General features: G+C 45.9%; 1 pseudogene; it reads left to right on the top strand.

Annotated features, from left to right (window-relative positions):
* The first annotated feature begins 5,029 nt into the window (after positions 1-5,029).
* LOC115331054 overlaps positions 5,030-19,413 on the top strand; it is a 29,440-nt pseudogene continuing 15,056 nt past the window's right edge.

Genomic DNA, 19,413 nt, shown 5'->3' with positions numbered 1-19,413 from the left:
ACATAATGTAAAGCACAAAAAATAAAATCGAACACTAGGAAGAAGATACACGCAGGCGCCACTCAGCTATATTTGAAAATGCAGAAGAGAAAAAAATTAATATCTCGACTCCTTCATGACTTCCACTCATGCGCTTGGCTATACACGCTTTGTCTGCCATTCTCAAAACGCATAAAAAGAACCTTATCTCTGCATTATATAGTGTAATAGACTTGCCACTTACTTATTGTGTGGCCTTTCTTCTGATAAAATATGCTTTTATTAATCGCGCGCTTTTTGGCAGTTTCCCTTACATAGAATAGTTATCTTAGAAACACGCAGCTCACATTTACATTTCCTGCGGTATTGCGTGAACACTGCAGGCTTCACAAGTTTTCTCCTTGTCGCGGTGCACGAGGTTTGGGCTCAGAATCATGGGTAATGGCGAATTCGGGTGGTCAATCGGCGTCGAGACCGAGACGGTGGCACCGGCATCCAGAAACGCTCCAGCCGCACACCACGTGACCCTCAGTACCCGAACATGAAACGGAGACGGTGCCAGTTTACTTCGCTGCTTGCCCGCAGGACACTGCTAGAGAGGCTGTGTCCCTATGGCTTGGATTGACTGGAGTATTAACTGCTTAAGTGACTTCAGATCAGTTTCGTTCTTTCGCTCATTTTTTTCTTGCTGACTTCCTTTCACATTTCGTAGGTGAAGACACCAGATACATTCTGGCCGTAGAGTAATATACTAACGTAAAGAGTGGCCACCCTTAGCGAAAAGTCGTTCAAAATCAGTACACTCGAAGTGTACTGAAGTATACTAAAAGTATACTTTCAATGCGGTCTTTGTACTGATTGTATACTTTAAGTGTACTTAAAGTATACTTCCAGTAAAAATGGCGGTGGACTGAAAGTATACTCGTCCGTACAAAACTAGTACATGTAGTAGAATCGTACTGCCCGCGGTAAAAAGTAGTTCAAAATCAGTATACAGGAAGTGCACTTAAGTATACTAAAGGTGTACTTCCAGTGCTTGCAGTCGGCGTACTCAAATTATAATAACGGATATATATATATATATATATATATATATATATATATATATATATATATATATATATATCTATATATATATATATAGATATAAAACATCTGCCGCTCTTCCCAGCGCGCAGTTCTTGTACCAGGCAACGGAAAGCCAATTTTTAACGATGAATATCTCAAAAGCCGTTGCTTTTCCGCGAATTGCTTCAAATGGGTTAGGATGTAATACTGTGTCGTCAAAAATGCAATTGCGATACGGTCCGTTAAACTGTAATTTAAAAGATAATTAAAAGATCTTGATTAGTTAGTCAGCGTACTATGACGTTGACGCATTTATTTAATGTCCGCCAAGCTTCACAAATACACAGTGAAGACGGCGTCGACTTATCTATCACCTCCTTTTCAAAGAAATTATCTTAAGTTTAAAATACTGGACTGCATACTTATAGTGCACTTCTGTAGTAGGCATTTAAGGTGTACTAAATGTATTGTGCTTATTATCTCATTTCGAACAGATTTGCTCTACAAGAGAGGTCACAGATATGGGATGCTATTTTCAATGAGTTTGTATATATACGAACTGTCACAACATGTAGATTGCTTAAACTAGACATTCTAATTATCTTTTAAGGTAACGGTTCTATAGCCATACTGCTATTGCAGGCGTAAAGGGCTTTAAAGGCTAGTCCAATTGAAACAGTTCGCTTTGAGAAATTACCGATCAAAAGTTTAGTCCTCGTTTCAAAATTTGAGAATCGCGCGTGAAAGAGCGCAGCAAGCAAGAGTGACGTAGTCGTTTCGGGCGCCTCATAATATCGGTGATGGGACGTCGGCCCCTATGTCACTTTTTTTTTTCCAGTATTGTCCAAAATAAAATAGGCCAGCCTAGAGCAAATACTTGTTAGCTTGGCTTTTTTTTTAAATATGAATATATATATAATGCTCGTCTTTTAATTGATAAAAAAACGCTTCTTTAATTGGACATGAAGTGATTCATAACTGAGAAAAAAAGTGTGTCAGATGAGCGCGCGTAAATTAAGTTTCCACGACTTACTTGCAGTTATCGCTTATATTTCAGTCGCCAGCTATCTACGAAAGTGTTCGGTTTTCATGACGGCCGTATTCATTGGCCCAAGTGCGGTTCTCGCGATATTGGGACACTAAAATTAAAATAATTGAAGCCAAACACGAAGCTTGGATCATGAAAGTATTACAATGAGAAACAGGAGTAAAAGAAAACATAAAATTACTGGGATTATTGGCGTGGTTTTTGTTGTTGACCAGCATTTTAAAATAACATGTAAATTTCAAAAAGGCGGAAAATCAGGAGAAATAATAAGCTAGATTTATCGTTTGCCAACTCCTGCATGTAGCTTCGACTGCTTGTTTACTACACGGTAGTTATACGCGCTGGCATTTTTGTTTTTCTGGGTTTCAAATGTACTTGTAGAATCACACTCCATACATTGAACATAAAATTTTCAGTGGATGCTGCATTTCCACCAGGCGTTCGTTTCCTCATAAACGTGATTTGAAAGTTTTTTTTTTTTTTTTTTTTTTTTTGCGCTGGAGGTTTGGGCTTTTACGGGAGAGCGTAGGTTGCAGCAAACCATAGGGAATATTTTTGAAGAGCTTTTTGAGCTTCCCATAATTAAACGACAAAAATTAAAATTCTTATTTAAGAAACACTTTTATTTACCAGTCGTTGGACACAGTGGTCGTATGTCGGAGCACGTTATTCTTATCATGCTCCTTTGTAGCACATGTGTATCTAAATGGGAATGAAATTACTGCAGCAAATTTCCCCAAGGTGAAAGATCATCAACGTAAAAAGAGAGGGAATAATAAACACACAATCCGCGACCCAAGTAACACAATTTAAATTCAAGAGAACATATAGCAGTACAATAAAAAGCCATGAATGATACATTATATACCAACGATATCAAAATTATCGAGAACTCGCGTGCTGGTTACTCACATTCAAATCTGTACACCTGCCTAGCTGTTTAATGCATTTGTGAATGATAAAGGAATGCTGCGCCGCGAATGTTAGATCGCCAAGTCTACAAACCTAGTCTCGTTCAATTTTATTTGGAAGCGGAATTACCAAGAACGTCTCGCCGTTTTGCTTCATTACCACACATTTCTTCACGAGCTGATCACAGGTACACGCTCTCAAGACCCTTGAGCGGGTTGTCTCGCGCAGGGACTTGAAAGTCACATTCAGCTGGCTGTCCTTGAATGGGAATATTGGCACAGTTTCTAGCTCTTCGATCAGCACACGGTGCGACACTTTCGAAGAAGATGATGGATCTTGATAAACCGCAAGTGCGTGCACCATCGCGAAAGAACCATCGTTCAGCTGTGCTACACAGTTTACCCTTTTTGGCATTGCGTATGATTCGGAGCACCAAACGGTGTCGCAAGACTGGAATCTGTGATAATATGTCACAACAGATGGCACCGCACCCAGCAAGTTCTCCAAGGCCAGCTCGAATCTCAAGTTCGACGCTGCACTGGACCTCCTCTTGTACGCTATGACCCCTTCCGGCAAACAGATCCCTGTTCTTCCAATCGTTTTCTGTGAAAGCATCTTTTCTAGGAACATTCCAGCTTTTTCCGAAGCTTGCTTTTCTTCCCACGCCATGACGTTTTGCCACCACAAAAATTTAGTCGCAATTTGCTCAGCGACACCCCTTGTTCCAGAGATGTAGCTCAAAAGGACAGCGTTTTTCCCCTCAAAGGGGAAACAAGACGTTGCCCACAAAGGGCCCCATGCTTCGACAGAATCAGCCAGATGTACCAGCTGGTGGACGTTGAAAGACATATGTTGCTCTCCATAGAGTCTACCCATTTGCATGACAAACGTTTCCAAGAGTGCCCGCGAATGGCATATGTCGAGTTTGGAGACCTTTTCTTGCACGAGCAGGTAAATCCCGTAGGCAAAAAGCACATAATGCTTGAAGTATTTCAGTGGTAGCACAGGCTTTAACACAACGTAGCCATAAAAGAGAATAAAGGCTCTCAGTTCAGAGGCCTTCCAATACGATCTCTCCTCAAACTTTCGAGGTGTTCGCGTGATCTCAACAGGTGGACATATGGCCAGCAACAGTTTGTTAAGAGAAGCTACGCTTGTACCAATATACCATGCGGAGAGATGGTGCTCACTATCCAACCAAAGCTTGAAGAGCTGCCGCAATACTCCAAGGCAGGCGCAATGCATGTAATCTGGAATGAACCCAGCGACAATGTCAAACCGAGGTAGCTCCATAACAATGGACGGCCCTTTAACTCCCCTTGAAGGATTCGCAGGAGTTCCGTCCACCGCTTCCTGAAGATGCTTTGAGGCAGTTCTCTCCTCAGGCGCTGGCACGATGTATTCATAGTGAGCACCACCGGGATGATAACACAATCCGCACCCAAAATGGCCATTGAACTGCCTGCTATTGCGAACAGCCGGACGTGCAATTGCGTCCACTGAGCAAACTAGTGCAAAAACGCGTACAGTGACGTTCTTGTCTCCTTTTCTTATAAGAATGCCGTTTTCAAGTTTCTTTAACTCTTTAACGAACGGAGTTAAGAATGATGTCGTATTAGGTTTTGTATGGCCAAACCAGAGTGCTGGCATCAACATGTGTTTTTTACGCTCGGCAGGGTGAAGTTGTAGTATCTGGCACTGAAGCGGCCAGTTACTAAAGGTGGACTTTTCGAACACCTGAATTCCGTCGGTATTCCACAGCAACGAAATATCGTGCTCAGAAAAGTCGCCGGCAAGCTGCATGTGCATCAAGCCATCAGAAACATCACGAAATTCGGGATGGTCTTGATGCCGATCTGCCCATTTTAAGTTGGGTTGTGCCAGGATGCACTTTAGTTGCTGCTCTAACGGCATAACTAAAAAATACGGGCATAAATCATGCTCGAGTGTAGTGTCGCAGTTTTGACAGTAAAGTTGTTCAGCACTGGTCCCTAAGTAACCTGCACAGCTCGGACAGCAAAAATGACTCTCAACTTCACATTCTCCCCCCAGCGCCTTGAGGAGAAGGTACCTAGAATTTGGCACCTTTCCGGGGGCAAAGATGTCGAGGAGTTGAAGCAAGTCCGCTGTAGCTTTGTCGCTCTGCCTATGGCGTAAGCTATATGCCATTACCAAGGCAGCTACACCGCAACTTCCTTGTGAGTTATTAGGGGCGGTGTCGGCATCGCTCCCTTGTGGGTCATCTGGGTTGGCGTCATCACTACTCTCTTGCGAGCCACGCCGGGTAGTGTCGCCACTGCGTCCTTGTGGGTCACCCATGGTGGTGTCATCATTTCTTTCTTCTGACTCAGACGGGACGGCGTTATCATTACGACCTTGTGGTTCACTCGAGCTGGTGTCATCGCTCTCCATACCCTGCGAAAATTCACAATAATCTTTCAATCTCTTTAGAACACCCTCAATTTCATAAAAATAAGACTCGATCCTTGCCTTGCTGCACCGTAAGGCTGACTCCAAGGAGTAATGTTTCTCCAAAGCCAAGGGAGTTCTGCTTACCTGTTTGACCGAATAACCAAAGATGCAACCAATTTTTTATTTACAGGTAAAAAATGTATTGCCAAGAACCTCAGGCTCTTCTAAGTACAAAATGTATTTGCACGCCCCCCCCCCCCCCCAAAAAAAAAAAACAACAACAAACAAACAAACAAACAAACAAAGTATCTTATTCCAAAGGAGTTACCTCAACGGGTAGTCAAGGGCACTTGACCGCAGGTTTGCGTGTGCTTTGGTCAAACAGTTCAAAATGAATAGCCTATAAACATCTAACATGAAAAGCTGCTGGTGGCTCCAATGGTTATAGGCGACATTATCCGCGCATATAGGCAATGAACAAGCTATACTGCTTCTGCTGTAACTGTAGTAATCCTACCTCAGAATCTGGTGGTGACGTAGACCCAGAAGGGACGCCTCCTTGAGTGTCCTGGCTTTGCCCCTTCACCATAGCAGAGAACAATGTAATATGAACACGTATTTGTCTTTAGCTATGATGAGAGTGACAAATATGCTATCCCAAAACTGCCGCTGACGGCAATTAAAGCGCATAATTTATTTCGAATAACAATATGCTATCCTAAACTGTTACAGATGGCGATTAAAGTATTGCTAATTTAATTCAAAAACAAATATGCTATCCTAACCACTGACGGCGATTAAACCACTGTCAAATTAATTCGAGCAAAAATATACTATCCTAAACTGGGATTGATGGCGATTAAAGCAGTGCTAATTTAATTCGAGTACAAATATGATATTTCAGGCACGTAGCCAGGATTTTGTTTAGGGGGGGAGGGCGCCCATAGCAAGATGCTGTATGAGGGGGAAGGGAGATTGGAATATTTCGGAAGGGCGGTGGGGGCAACGCCCCCCCCCCCCCCCCCCCTTCACTGGCTACGTGCCTGCTATCCTAACCTGACTCCGATGGCGTTTAAACCACTGGTAATTAAATTCGAGTACAAATATTCTATCCTAAACTGACGTTGATGACGACTTAAACACCTCTAATTTAATTCAAGCGCAAACATACACAAACAAGTTGAGAGAGCAATACTATTGTTGCGGGTATCATACCTGACTATCTGGGGACGCTCCACAGCCACATGTGTCGCCTTGCTCGAGAGCACGGAATAACGCAGTGCTGCCGACGCTCTGGATAGAAGTGACCGATGACGCGAGATCGAGTCCAGCAAGTGCGCGACTTCTGCGCCAGGAAGTTGTGCGCGCGACAGGTACATCGTCTTCTAGGTATCTTTTCCTTGACGCCATTCACTCCTATTGCGCTCATTCATACACTACATACCAGCTCCCGTACACGATGCCGGATTATGTTCAATCGCAAACACAGACACCAGCGAGGCATGAACGAATCGCTGCCAACCACCGACAACATCCCAAGCCACCCCCTCCCCAGATTTCATCCGGAAATTCCCTAAATGTCCCTACGTTTTTGAAAACGTCTCAGTTGAAGTGGTAATGAAGAATACCGGTGTGTTTTAGCTTGCGAATAGATGTCTCTAGGTGAAGTGCCATTTAGAGCACAAACTTACTGTGCAAACTTTTGTGTGCACCCGCGTAATATGAAATTGTGCTATTTGTATCAAGCTGACACTCCATGTGTCTCACCATCGCAAAAAACTTACAAGAACGAAACCGAAACTGAGGAATCCCCAAGTTCTTGGATGGTTTAATAACATTCTGTAAAACATACGGCAGCTATTGTAAGCAACTATATGCTAATAAGAATTATTTTTAATATATAATACAAATGGTTCTTTACTCTTAAGGCAGGAGTAATAATTTAGCTTTTAAAATCAACTCTCTGCACTCTGGCAGTCTTATCCGGTCCGGCTTTCAATCCAAAGCCAAAGCTCAGTGGGCTACATCAGCACGTCCATACAGCAGTGTTGCCAACCGTAGGGTAATTACCCTACTTGTAGGGTATTTTAGGCATTTATGATGTATTGTAGGGCTGTAGGGCCGTCCGGCCATTTCCCCGTTAAAAGTAGGGTATTTTCAGACGTTGCTTCTTCAACGGCGAGCATAACAAAAAAAAAGAAAAAAAGCTGCCGCGCAAGTTTTGCACAGCTTTACAACCCGTGTACTGCCACACCACAACATCATGCAAAACGAAAGAATCCAAGTTGCAAGACGTGCTAACCGAGAGCACCACACACCAAGTTGGAGTATGCAGGCTCCTTAAGTTGGAGAGTATTGGAGAGCTGGAGCAAGTGGGAGAGGTGGGAGGAGGTGGGGTTGCGCTTAGGAAGTTTGGAGCCAGAAGAGGTATCTTCCCAGTGGAAATGGTCCCGCCAATTTTTTTTTTTTCTGATGACTGGTCCATTTGGCAGTCCTTGTTACACCTGCGAAACACGCGGCACCGCGGGCGGAACCATCCCGAGCCCACCCAGGACGGGTCCATACCGCTTGAGCGAATGTTTTAGCGAACAGCGACATTTGAGCGAATCGACGTTGTAGCGAATAGCGGGGGCCGCGGCGCTGCGCTTACGCCGTTTCGCGCGACAGTCTGCGGCGGCTCATTACAAAAATGTGAACCCATTTGGCCCACCCGAAAACGCGCCACTTCGCGGTGTCCGACTATTCGCTAAAGTGTCATTCGGTAAAAAGTGGGCGTTCGCTAAAACGTCATTTGATCAAGTGAGTGCATTCCTGGAGGCGTTCACTTGAGCGAACGACGTTTTAACGAACGAAGCCGAAACAATGACGTTTCATCGAATGAAAATTTAGCAAATACGGAGGAGCCGCCGGTTTCCTATCCTCCCCTGGTGTAAAAGCCTGGTTTGTCGAAATAGTACCTTAGTTTGACGAATCCCTAGGCAGTACACCCAAAGAAGCTAATATACCATTCGGATTAGCTTCCTTTTGTAATGAGCCACATTGTCTGACGCCGCGAGTGTTGGTTCCACGTAGCCCAGTTTTTAATTTCACGACAAATCGACTGTTGGTTGAGGATATCTGTGCGCTCGCTACATCACTGTTGTGCTGATGCTACACAGCGCACATGCAAGCATGGTGTTCTAGAATAACGCAGGCATAGAGTTATTATAATGTACGCTAGAGGTTCAAGTGGCGCTAGTGTGCTGACGCAAATTGAAGCAGACAGCAACCAGTCTAAAATTGACTTCCGGTAATGCATTTCTATGGGAAAAAGTGAGTGCATTTTCTCACTGCGCTCGATCATAAGAGCAAATATCCCGAATAATTCGTACGTTCTAGGTAGCTTGGAACATTTCTCAGTCAGGCCGACGAAATAATTGGTCAGTTACGGTGTTTTTCTTTCAAATTCGTCGCATTAAAAACGGTGCTAAAACAGCTTCGTACGTGTATTTATGTGCACTGTCGGACACTGTTAGCGCGAACACGACGTCGGCGCTTTTCAGCGTGGGGAATATACGTGCCAAACGAACGAAGGACATCTGGAAATTAAGAAAGACGGCAAGAACTACGCAGTAACACCGGATCAGGAACTACACGTGTATATACGATCAAAATTAATTGAAGGCCACGTAATCTATTTCTATTTTAAATAAGTAAGTACCGTTTTATTCTTTCTGCTCTGAGCGAAGCTGCTTGTTCTACGTTCAAAATATCACTCGCACGCTCGAAATCTTTGAGAACAAGTGCCCGATAAAAGCTGCCCGGCAGAGAAAAAAATACGAAGAGACAACTTTTATAGCCCACGGACTTTATTCTCTACGTTTTGAACGTTTTTATCCGCTCATGCACAACGGGGTCATTTTTATATAGTGACAGGACTGGCATATTATCAATATATAAGCGTCACCGGATTGCTGGCGAGCCTTGAACACACTCTACATTCCTTTCGATTGTAATTTTGCTTCGAATCGTCGCTTGTTTTTACACACCTGCTGCGGAACACACGTTTGGGACTGAAATGTAGCGAAGTTAAACATCGGTCACTGATGAAGAAAAATGCACTAACTAAAGCAATTACACTTTTACAGTGTTAATCAAGGTACATACTATTCGGTACGACCCAAATAACCAAAGTGTTCCGTGTTATTTTCCGGCGAAGAGACAAAATGCACGCGCGTTTTCCCATAGGAATGCACAGGAGCACCGCAAAAGAAGACTGGTTGCTGTCTGCTTCAATTTGCGTCACGGAAGTCGCATAGACACTAGCGCCAGTTGAACCTCTAGCGTACATTATAATAACTCTATGAACGCAGGTATGCGCGTGCATGCGTGCCCTGTCGCTTTGTACTGTATTAATATTACCCTGTAGCATCATAATCCATGCAACAGTATTATATGAACAAAGATTTGCCTCGTAGGGTAAAACGTAGGGTAATAAGAAACATTCGTAGGGTAATGTATGGTATTCTGGACGCTGCCGTGGGGTATTTTCGAAAAATAGGTTGGCAACACTGCCATACAGTGTAACATCTGCAACACGTGCGTGTGTCACGGTGTCCCTTGTTGATTTCCGTGTAACTTTAGCTTCACCTCAGAAAAAGGCGCGCGTAAGTACTGACTCAAAATGTGCAAGTTCGCCCTCTTCCGGTTTGATGACGGCACGCTCGCCGTTGGAATTGCCTCCATTATAAAGAATTATGACCCAAGAGTTCACCAGTCAAGCATATGGCCCCAGTACGAGAATGCTGATCAGAAAGCGAACCTGGTAACAGTTTATTGGCCCGACAGGGATAAAAAGACAGGACGAGCCACTGGCACGACGACGCTGTACCCTGCGCAGGTGGTGGAGTTCGGAAGTAAGTAATTAATGCTTGTTTGAAAGCGGAAAGTTAGTTTACGTTCGATCTTTGAAATTACGCTTTATGGCTCGTGCCCACAGTTTAGTTGGTCCGTATTATATAAGCGAATGACGTTTTAGCGAATATAAATCATTCGAGCGAATGGACGTTTTAGCGAATGGCTGTTTGTAGTTAGCAAATGGCTCTTTGTAGGCTGTAGGAATGTTTCGTCACGCGTGTACAACTTGGTCGCGTGTTAACACATGCGGACCACCCGTTCACGCCGCTTCGCGGCGACAGAAAAGGTGGCTCATAACAGAAAAAAAGCTAATCGTAGCTGTCGACGTAACTGCTTACTGTTGTTTGTAGGCGGCGGCACGTTGTAGGGACGCTTCGTCGCGGGTGTATCACTGGGACGCGTGCCAACATACTCGGACCCCTCGTTTACGCCACGTCGCGACGACAGACAAGGCGGCACATTACGAACTGAGCTGTCGATGTAACTAGAACCATTCGCTAATATGAACGCCACCATTCTCTAAAGTGTCATTCGACGAAACATCGTGGTTTCGTTTTAATTTGCTAAAACGTCGTTCGATCAAGTGAACGCCTCCCCAGTTCGGTGTTTGCTGGCGTACTTCGTGCTGCAGTAAATAGCCTAACATTGCTGCATGCACTATTCGTAGCATCTGCAACGCAAATACAATTCATCAGGGCTTCGCATTTCAGTTAAGTTTTTAGTTTATTTCTTTTTTCAAGGGTGCACTCCATAAAATAGGTCCATATTATATGAGCGAATGACGTTTTAGCGAATGACAGTTAAAATGGTAACAGCGCTTTTTGATTGTAAGCAATATCGTACGCAAAATAACCAATATTCTTGCTCGACGTTTGCACGAACACAATCTTGTGGTCCCCAAGAGTAAAGTGAGTTGGAAAGTTCGCCAATGCTTTTAGTGCTCCGACAACAATTAGCAGTCCACTGTTGTCATTTATATATTTGAGATCAGATTGTTTAATTACGTCTATGTAAACCACGATTTAGTGAAGTAAAGAATATTCAGTAGGAAAATGTACACGAATTTGGCAACTCTTGGTGTACTACCTTGAAGTTTTTGTGCTCTTTTTGGCCTTCAGAAACTCGAAGTGAACTGGAGCAGCGTTGTGATTCATTCATTGAAGAGACAAACAGGGCTATTTTACTACGGAGCTCAGAGAAAGAGGTGAGAGCCCTGTGCGCTGCACTATTCTGGAGACGATTGTTGCCTCTGTAACCGGGCATTGTTGCTATTGTGGCCTTAGCAGATGTTGCCCTTTGGCTATTTGTGAAGCAATCCAAAGTTTCTGAAAGACGTTAATTTTGGTCAGCAGACAACCAAGAAGCGCAAAGCCAAGCCAATTGAAGACAGGGTTCTCTCGCGCCTGCGACAGGATATACAAGAGAAGCGGGCAAGTAATATTTTGTCACACTAGCAATTAAGCACATAGCCAGGATTTTGTTCAATTTGGGGGGGGTACATGTGACAAAATACCATGGATGGGGAGAGGAGGTCGTCCCAGCAAAACAAGACTTTTGCGGGGAGGGGACGAGGGCGAGCCACTCCCCTGCCTATACGCCTGTCATCAATACAGGGCCGGTTTGCTCATCTTGCGGCTGCGGCTGCGGCCAAGAGGGATTTTTATGTCACGTGACGAGCTCCATGGGGACAGGGAAGTACCTCGCGTCCTTGCGTCCTAATGGCAGAGAAGTCCTTGCCGCTTCGAGTACAAAAGTCTAATTTCGCTCGCAGACACTGACTGCAGAGGGTTTCGACTGAAGTCTAATTATCCGCCCCATCGTACTTTAGGAGCGGCAGGTAAAGTTACGGCCGGGAAGGGAAATATAAGCCAAAATAAAGGAAAAATCGCGCAAAACGAAAGCGGCGGTTGTGTATACGTGACATAAAAATCCCTCTTGGCCGCAGCCGCAGCCGCGGCCGCAAGATGAGCAAACCGGCCCAGTACCAACTACCGGCTTCGTGATCAAGGTCTGTTTGCAAGGAACACGGTTAACTTTAGCCGTTAACCTCTATGAGGGCGATTTTAAGATCACGTGACCAGCCAGGTAGGGATACAGGAAGGAGCAATACCTATAGGCGATCCGTTTGTCAAAATGGCCGCGGCTGTGGGATCCGAAACGATGGATAATTCAATGCGCATCCTTTAATTACTACGCCAAGGCATCTTGTCACGACAAGGGAAATTACCCGAAAGAACGGCGGGCTGCAAATAAACACCAAAAAAAAACAAAAAAAAACGCCTGCGAGTTTGAGGTAAAATAAACACAGAAAATACGGAACCCTAATTATATGGTTAATCAGCTGTTTACCACTCTATGAGGGGTATGTACGTCTTCTTTACTCAACACTAAAGTTGGGAGCTTGCTTGCTTCATATAACACGTGCAAAGAAAAGCCACATAGAAAAGGTGAGTGCTAGTCTGTGTGTGTTATTTTTAGGGTTCGGCGTTTTCGGTATTTGCCGATAAACATAGAAAAGTGACCCCCAAACCTGTTTTCCCGAACTCGATGAAAACCGAAAGACACCCCCCGGGTTATTGGGATGGTGAACCGAAATTTGGATTTCAGAAAACAATGCGGGAGCTGTAGGCGGGGCGCTACAATCCCTGCAACACTACTCGTAAGGCGATATCTCGAATGCACTGCCATATTTTTGGAAAAAGAGGTCAAGATTGAACCAGGCCGACGAGGCGCGTGACGTCAATATATCTCGTTTCCTGCTTTCTTCGTTTCGCCCCTTTAAAGGGGTCATGAAACGCGTTTCCAACTTTTTCCTGTTTCGCTTTCCTCCTCAACTCATAAATCGCGCATTCCACCAAACAGTTCAAGAAGACGAAAACAAGGGAGGCCCCTCTCGCTCGGAGCCTGGTTTGCGTACCCGGAGAGAGCCATTGTCCCCCTAGAAGATTAGCCCGTCGCTCAAAACTCAGACAAAAGTTTCTTTCCCTAGCCCGTTCACCCCTAAGCTGACACTGCTGTGGAAGCTACGTGCTCCTTGGGCTAGCCACACTTTTCCCACGTAAGCGTGGCAAATGTGGCTGCAGAGAATGAAGTCAGGTGATGAAACGGAGGTGGCTGATTGGTCCGGCAAGCGCGTAGCTTCCACCACAATGTCAGCGTAGGGGTGAAGGGACTAAATGAGGTCCGGTTTTGTGTGACGTCAGTTTGGACCCGATGACACGCTTTTGGGACGGCGGATGTATCTCAGTGAAAAGGCAGAGCGGTTACGAAGGGGAGGAGGAACGAAATAGTCCGCTGTGTTTTAAAATTTTCGCACTGATTGTCAGGCTTTTGACTTTCTACCTTTTTGCTTTTGGCCCACTGAACGATGTTCTATTAGTAAAATCCCAATCTAAAATGATTTATCCCAACCCAAAAATCGTTTCATGGGCCCTTTAAGGCGGCGAGGCGGAGAAGACGCGAGGTCGTTCCCTCTCCTTCTCGGAAAAACAAGAAGTTAACATACCACTCAAATGCGCCTCCTTTTCTTAAAAAAAAAAAAAAAAAATACCTTCATCCGTTCGAGATATCGCTGTATGAGTGATGCTTTAGTGTTTGTATCCCGTTGCACGCTTTCGCCGCCGCGTTTTGTGGAATTCAGATTTCGGTTCAGCATCCCTTTAAGCAGACTCACTGCCTAGCGATTGCGAAGCGGCACCTTGCGCCGGTCGCGGTAATCGGGAGCGCGTCGGACGGAAGCCAGGTAACAGAACAACCCTCCTAGTATTAAAGGCCGCACATGCGGGATGCGCGGGAATGCAGTTTGGCTGGCGCTCTCATGTCCCGCAAAATTTTGCGGCCGACTGTAGACCACTTTTCTCTCGAACAGAGCCTCATTCAAAGCAAACAGCCACATGCTATTTAGGAACAAAAGCACCGGTAACTTTAACTTCGGTTTATCACTTGAATAATAAATATCCAAGCACAGCTAACAATTCAGCAGAATTGGGCCTCGACCTGTCGGTCGGGCAATTGCTTCTCGTGACGGCTGGCCCCAAGTCCTCAAGTAACGGTCGAACAAGAAAAGTACAGAATTGTTTTAATGAGAGCAGCAAAAAGTCCTTTACCTATTACATTTGGCAACGAAACGCAAAGGTGCGGTTAGTAAGTCTGCGAAATGCACGCGTAGGGAGACTGGCATGAGGGGCGCAATACTTCTCAGCATGGCATCTGTGGCCAGTTGCATTTGCATTCCACAGCTGGGCACCCTTCTTTCTAAAGGGTCTAACACAGGCAAATGTGGTGCCTGCCATGGCTGTTTTGGTGCTTAACAAATAAATTACACCAAAAAGCAGTAGCTGCACCTAACTAATGTAGGTGCAGTCACCCCTGTTATACTACTAGTAATAAAAATTTGTATGAACGCATGAAATACGTTGTATACCTAAAAGCCAGTACCTTGCGGTAATAGCATCAATCAAGTGAAGCGATTCGACAATAAATACATACTTGCACTAATACTTATTGGAGAGAGGTCCATTACTCACTTTTCTTAGATAGCATCTAGAGGCACTCTAACCTTCTGTATCATTACTGCCACTTATATTTTTGATTGTTTTACAGATTCTGGTTGAGAGAAGCGAGAATTTGCCTCATTCTGCACCAGCCCACATTGTTACTGAAACTGCCCCTTCCACTGAAAATATAGCAGTTCAGTGCCTGAAACGGCAGTTGGAAATAGCAGAAAGGGCGAAAGAAACTGCAGAGAAGCGCGCCAGTGCTGCAGAGCAGCGCGCCAGTGTTGCCGAGGAGCATGCCACAGATGCAAAGGAGCGTGCTAGCGCTGCAGAAGAAAGAGAAAAGGCGGCCAACGAAAGGCTGGCTTCCCTTCAGGATGCGCTGCTGCCAAAAATGAATGGTGGGAATTCACTTATAGTTAGGGCTCTGTGTTTTCAGTTCTTTTTTTTTTAATTCCACATATCTTTTTTAAGCAAGTTTCCCCAAAATTGCGTCAACTATCGACGCATATTTTCTTTTCTTTTGCTGTCCTTTCAGTTTCACTCAAGAGATTCAGAGTATACGGCTTTCGCTTTAATGAGACGAGTAACTAAATATAAGCTTTACATGGAGTTACTCAAATGTAACATGCAGTCGTTTCTTTTCTAGGCGGACTGAGAGCCTGCCGTGATCTGAATTAATAGTCACGCGTCATTATTTGCTGAAAGGGCAAACATCCCAGGTAGCACGCCAGAGGAATGCCCAACTTGGGCAGAGGTCTGGCAAACATAAGGGCCCAACTTTGGCGCAGTTAGGTTTTTGCACCATGGCACTCATCAGTGCCAAAGTACGGTGCCTAACTATAGCCTTAGTTGGGCGATCCTAGGGCATGCCAAAGTTTGGCTCTTCTCTGGTACGCCAGAGTTGTGCCAAAGTTGGTGCCATACTTGAGCCATAACTGCCATAGTAAATCCTAATCTGGGAATGCGAGGCATGCCAAGGTTTGGCGTTTCTCTGGTCCGCCAGAGGAGCGCCAAAGTTGGTGCCATACTTCAGCCATAACTGCCAGAGCGACGCCTAATTTCGGTATTTGGGACGTGCCAAGGTTTGGCGTTTCTCTGGTCCGCCAGAGGAGCGCCAAAGTTGGTGCTATACTTCAGCCATAGCTGCCAGAGTAACGCCTAATTTCGGTATTTGGGACGTGCCAACGTTTGGCTTTTCTCGGGTCCGCCAGAGGAGCGCCAAAGTTGGTGCCAGACTTGAGCCATAACTGCCAGAGCAGCGCCTAACTTCGGTATTTGGGACGTGCCAAGGTTTGGCGTTTCTCTGGTCCGCCAGAGGAGCGCCAAAGTTGGTGCCATACTTCAGCCATAGCTGCCAGAGTAACGCCTAATTTCGGTATTTGGGACGTGCCAAAGTTTGGCTTTTCTCGGGTCCGCCAGAGGAGCACCAAAGTTGGTGCCAAACTTGAGCCATAGCTGCCAGAGTAACGCCTAATTTCGGTATTTGGGACGTGCCAAAGTTTGGCTTTTCTCGGGTCCGCCAGAGGAGCGCCAAAGTTGGTGCCAAACTTCAGCCATAGCTGCCAGAGTAACGCCTAATTTCGGTATTTGGGACGTGCCAAGGTTTGGCGTTTCTCTGGTCCGCCAGAGGAGCGCCAAAGTTGGTGCTATACTTTAGCCATAGCTGCCAGAGTAACGCCTAATTTCGGTATTTGGGACGTGCCAACGTTTGGCTTTTCTCGGGTCCGCCAGAGGAGCGCCAAAGTTGGTGCCAGACTTGAGCCATAACTGCCAGAGCAGCGCCTAACTTCGGTATTTGGGACGTGCCAAGGTTGGCGTTTCTCTGGTCCGCCAGAGGAGCGCCAAAGTTGGTGCCATACTTCAGCCATAGCTGCCAGAGTAACGCCTAATTTCGGTATTTGGGACGGGCCAAGGTTTGGCGTTTCTCTGGTCCGCCAGAGGAGCACCAAAGTTGGTGCCAAACTTCAGCCATAGCTGCCAGAGTAACGCCTAATTTCGGTATTTGGGACGTGCCAAAGTTTGGCTTTTCTCGGGTCCGCCAGAGGAGCGCCAAAGTTGGTGCCAAACTTCAGCCATAGCTGCTAGAGTAACGCCTAATTTCGGTATTTGGGACGTGCCAAGGTTTGGCGTTTCTCTGACCCGCCAGAGGAGCGTCAAAGTTGGTGCCAAACTTCAGCCATAGCTGCCAGAATAACGCCTAATTTCGGTATTTGGGACGTGCCAAAGTTTGGCTTTTCTCGGGTCCGCCAGAGGAGCACCAAAGTTGGTGCAAACTTCAGCCATAGCTGCCAGAGTAACGCCTAATTTCGGTATTTGGGACGTGCCAAAGTTTGGCTTTTCTCGGGTCCGCCAGAGGAGCGCCAAAGTTGGTGCCATACTTCAGCCATAGCTGCCAGAGCAACGCCTAATTTCGGTATTTGGGACGTGCCAAGGTTTGGCGTTTCTCTGGTCCGCCAGAGGAGCGCCAAAGTTGGTGCCATACTTCAGCCATAGCTGCCAGAGTAACGCCTAATTTCGGTATTTGGGACGTGCCAAAGTTTGGCTTTTCTCGGGTCCGCCAGAGGAGCACCAAAGTTGGTGCCAAACTTCAGCCATAGCTGCCAGAGTAACGCCTAATTTCGGTATTTGGGACGTGCCAAAGTTTGGCTTTTCTCGGGTCCGCCAGAGGAGCGCCAAAGTTGGTGCCAAACTTCAGCCATAGCTGCCAGAGTAACACCTAATTTCGGTATTTGGGACGTGCCAAGGTTTGGCGTTTCTCTGATCCGCCAGAGGAGCGCCAAAGTTGGTGCCAAACTTCAGCCATAGCTGCCAGAATAACGCCTAATTTCGGTATTTGGGACGTGCCAAAGTTTGGCTTTTCTCGGGTCCGCCAGAGGAGCACCAAAGTTGGTGCAAACTTCAGCCATAGCTGCCAGAGTAACGCCTAATTTCGGTATTTGGGACGTGCCAAAGATTGGCTTTTCTCGGGTCCGCCAGAGGAGCGCCAAAGTTGGTGCCATACTTCAGCCATAGCTGCCAGAGCAACGCCTAATTTCGGTATTTGGGACGTGCCAAGGTTTGGCGTTTCTCTGGTCCGCCAGAGGAGCGCCAAAGTAAGTGCCAGACTTGAGCCATAACTGCCGCAGTAAATCTTAATTTGTCGATTCGGGACATGCCGAAGTTTGACTTTTCTCTGGCTACCCACTGAAGTGCCAAATAAGTGCCAAAAGTGGCAAACAAAGCCGAGAGGCCAGCCCAAGTTTCGAATATCTCTGGTGTGTCACAGAAGTGCTCTTTCACGCGTCCCAGAAGAGAAATAAATTAAACAAGCGTTGGAAACACGATGGTAAGATGTCATCACCTCCGTTCCCAAGCAGCACGGCAATACTTTGCAGTATCGTGCCAGTGCCGGCAGAAAGTCGGTTCCAATATCGCTCAACTGTCCAGTTTTGTACCACCGTTTGATACCCGGGAGGTATTGCCGTACAGCTGTTTCGCCCCGACCTAGCGTTCGCGCAATATTGTGCGAAAACTGTACGATGCGTCTGCTTCGTATTGGCCGAACGTCGTGCAAGTATATGTACGTTGCATGTCATTTGTTGCATATCCAATCACTTATACGGAGAAACAAATTTGTTTCGATCGCCCCCAGAAGTTTATTAAACAACAATCATTGCACACAGTGTATTCTCAGCATATTTACAAAGGTCACACTTCTCTGTAAAACGAAAAGCAAATTATAAAATACAATTAACACTGTCCTCATGCCAAGCAAAACTCATCACATAAAAACCGCGGAGATTGAGAGGAAAGCAGGACGACTATCAGAATCATGCTTGCAGTGCTCTTACTAACAAAAGAGCGATATCCTGTAATCCTTGATAGATGCATAATCCAACTCAGGCACCCCACAAACACATTCGAGGATTCGAGGACTGACGTCTCGTCGTCGGCGAAGAGCAGTTTTTGTCGAAGCGTGTCCAACAAACACATCACAAATATTCCACGAACTCCGATGCAAAAAATGGCTGTTACCGAAAAATTGGCATGGACGTATTCGGACCGTTTACGACGAAAAAACACAGTCGCGTCTGCAGCGCACGTAAGCAACAGAACACTGAAGAGCAGTTCGAAAACCGGACCTACGTGGCCCGCTTGTTTCTATAACTAGGCAAACGGCGAAAACGACAGCCCCAGAGATCCCATCAGCGTGAGAGAGAAAATCACGTGAAAAATTTTCGTCCAAACGTTTTTGTCCTACGCGTCCTACGTAGAGAGGTCACGCTGGGTCACGCGTTTCGCTTCACCCTTTTGATTTGCTTAAAGCGGCTGTCGCGCTCGCTGACAGCCACACGAAGACACAAAAGCAGGTGGGGAGGCTTTGCAAAAGGCGAGGTCGAAGGGGAATAAAAGGAAAGCCAGCCACTTTCTGTGGCTCCTCGCGCCCCGCTTGTCGGCTTTGGCGAAACAACCTCCCTCTCTCTTTTCACAATTTTTTTCTTCTATCACCTTTTATCCCCTTCCCCTCCCCCAATCCAACGATGACCGTTCGGCCCATGGCTGTAACTCCAACGATGGTTTTTCCTCTTTTGCAAGACTTCTCTCTCTCTCTCTCTCTCT

This window comes from Ixodes scapularis, unplaced genomic scaffold (assembly GCF_016920785.2).
Source record: "Ixodes scapularis isolate PalLabHiFi unplaced genomic scaffold, ASM1692078v2 ptg000476l_1__unscaffolded, whole genome shotgun sequence".
Classification (NCBI taxonomy): domain Eukaryota; kingdom Metazoa; phylum Arthropoda; class Arachnida; order Ixodida; family Ixodidae; genus Ixodes; species Ixodes scapularis.
The sequence above is the reverse complement of the archived record's forward strand: the minus strand, read 5'-3'. Positions and strand labels throughout refer to the sequence as shown.